The 3,019-nt window shown below is 40.6% G+C and overlaps 1 pseudogene; it reads right to left on the bottom strand.

Annotated features, from left to right (window-relative positions):
• LOC117175337 overlaps nucleotides 1-3,019 on the bottom strand; it is an 85,469-nt pseudogene that overhangs the window by 80,368 nt on the left and 2,082 nt on the right.

Raw genomic sequence — 3,019 nt, 5'->3', positions numbered from 1 at the left:
ATACTTGAAGTAACGTAACCTCAAAATACACGCATTAAAGAGGCGTGCGAAGTATTCAAATCATGAGAATCGCCAGCCCAGTATCGAAATCTGGAAATATTAAAATCCCAATCTCTTCATTTTATTTCAAAGCATTTATATCGTCTCCTACCATATTCACACGGAGATAGACGTGTCATAGGATTGGACCACGTCTCGTTTCAGATCTGGGATCACTGTGTCTGACAGCTGTTAACATTGAGCAGATAGCACCATAGCCGTTCACCAAGAACCATAGGTGGAAGGGCTGAATATGGACGGGACTGCGCAACAAGGTCGCGTCGCTCCCTAGAGGCAGGACCAACTGCTAGAGTTTTTAAATTCGCGAAAACTTAAGTACAGGTTATATAACCGAGAATATGACAGAATTTATGAGAATTCCAAAGGATTTAAGAGAATTTAAGAATTTATGATTTTTAACAATATTTTTATTGTTCACGGTAAGTTAACGGTTGTACGTATATATATATATGTGCATGTGTGTGTAAACTATTCTCTAGTTCAGGAATATTCAGGAATTTAAAGTATGCAAAACAGAAAATTATTAATTAATTAACACTGTTAGACTGAAACTCTAATCTGAAAATTCAATTGCTCCACACTACTTAATAAATACTAGCAAATAATGAAATTATCAAGTACCAAGCGCTAATCCTTTTTTAAATAGTCAGCTTTATATGGATAAAGTATAAAATATTTCATTCTTGTATTTATTAAGTAAAATGTTTGTTTTAATCTTAGGTTTACGCTCCAAAATTTATCTTATTTCTAAATTTTAATTAAATGATTTTCTTTTAATTACTTGTTTAAAAGGTGATGCATGTTCTGTGCACATTTTAGAAAGACAAGATTTTAAGTACATATTTTATGATAAAATATTTTTTCTATAAAGACAAAAACTGTTAAATGTTTAGCAGGTTCTGCGCCGACATAACCTATAATATGCATCTAGATTCATCTGGAACGAACAATAGGAATACTTTCTTTGAAAAGTATTTTACATTTCAAATACTGGAGCGCATGCATATTATATACTTAAAAAGTGCTTATAACATTCAAAAACCGGTAATATTCTCATGCTTGTTAGCGTTTTCAAAGTAATATAACCAGCTCAGAGCTATACGAACCAGTGACCAGCAAAACCGCGATCACACACTAGGACACCAAGGGACTTACCAAAACCAGAGGCCAAGTACGGGTGACACGAGGCGTTAGTTCAGCGACCACCGGCGAGTCGCAGCACCGGACAGGCGACCGTAGCAGACACAACCACCCTTGCAACACCAAGTGAACAAGAGACCACGCGCTGGCATGAGAAGGGAGTCCAGTACGCGCGAGCGACATTGGCGGAGGACCCCATTGGAGCTCGTCCGTTGGCACCAACCAATCCACGGAGGCCTCACAGAGAATTCGTAAGACCCTGTGGAAAGAAGCTGAAAGACGACGGAAGAAAGCAAGATTGGTAGAAGCGGCTTGAGGACCGGAATAGACGGTTGGACCCGGACAATAAAAAAAAAGAGGAAAACGAGAAGGGACCATGGATGCCTTAGACATGATTGCAACAGCTAGGTGATTACAAAGTAAGTGGGTGTTTTCTTGCCAATTCTCGGCTCAAAGACCAATAGTGATAAGTTGGGTCGAACAATTCTCCCTAAACGACCAGGCAAAGGGGTTGCCTAGAAAAGTGGAGGTCGTAGATCATGGCGCCGGTGTCTCCATGATTTGTCACGCAATGCGCGGGTTATCTGAATCGGGTTTCTCTTCTTTTCTGTTCGCGATTCAGTGTTTTTTTATAGATCCAGTAAGACTCATTTTTAGAGGTTAAATTGTCGAATAATTAATTGTATCGAAACAGGGATGCCTGTGATTCGTCTCCGCGTTTGGAAAAGTTAGGTTGTATTTGATTCGCGCGCGATTTGTGAAAGGTGAATTCCTAAAATTCATTTCCATTTTCTTTCCAGTGTATCGGAGGAGAGCACGGTTATGGTTAAATAACCTTTTTTTTATAAATAACTAAGTGGAGATTTAGCATTAGCTAATTTTGGATCTTGATGGAAATAAATTCTTTCTCTGATCCACGAGAGCTACCCCTCCCCTTACCCGTGTTAAATTGGAGCTAGCAATCCTGCTAGAAGACGCCAGAACACTGCGGCCGAGGTTTCGGTAGGGAGGACCCTATCTGGCGCCGATTAAAAATTAAAAGGATCCTCGAAGGTTGTTCGTGAGTCAGAAGTGTGTGACCCACGAACTCGGTGTATTCAGACGCGACACGAAGATGAGTGACAGCCGTCTTGTGGCTGGGTTTTCAAACTGGGCCACCCCCCGTCAGATCGTGTTTAGCGGTAGGCACGCAAAATTTGGAAAACTCTGTTACAATGTATATTTATTGTTACGGAAAATGGTTCATACTTCTTGTTAGTCATTATTTAGTTCTTAGTCTTCCCGTTAGTTACGCTGCGACCTTATGTTTTATGAATGCGCCTTCAAGCGAGAACTCTTCGAGTTAACGCAGTTGGTGCGTTGCAAAACATACGGTCACTTTCGTTCTTGCTCAGCGACTGGCGACACGTGTCACGCATTTTTGCTTGGATTTTTTTCGGTGGACTAATTGTATCGTGGATTTTGACAAATTATAGAGAAAATTTTCTAACCAAGAGCCTTTCCGTATTGGAGTTGATTCCATGGCCGAGGGTTCGGACTTCGGACGATCGACCTCTTGGAGGCAGTAATCTTATGTCGGTTTCTAAGCCTAAGGGTGTTAGCTTCCGAGCCGTTTCAACAGTAAAGTCGCGGACGATTTGTCCCGCGAAAACATATTAACGTTCCTGTTACCCTAAGATTACCATATTGTCGTCAATGAATTCCGGAAGTGGCTGATTGTTCAATAATTAAAATGTGCCAGTGCGATTTGAAGAACCACTCCTGAATCTTTCCCTGTCATTATATTCTTGCGACTTTCTTGCTTGGCTATAGCCAAAAA

The sequence above is a fragment of the Belonocnema kinseyi genome, chromosome 6 (genome assembly GCF_010883055.1).
Source record: "Belonocnema kinseyi isolate 2016_QV_RU_SX_M_011 chromosome 6, B_treatae_v1, whole genome shotgun sequence".
Classification (NCBI taxonomy): domain Eukaryota; kingdom Metazoa; phylum Arthropoda; class Insecta; order Hymenoptera; family Cynipidae; genus Belonocnema; species Belonocnema kinseyi.
This window is presented reverse-complemented; position numbering and strand designations above follow the sequence as displayed.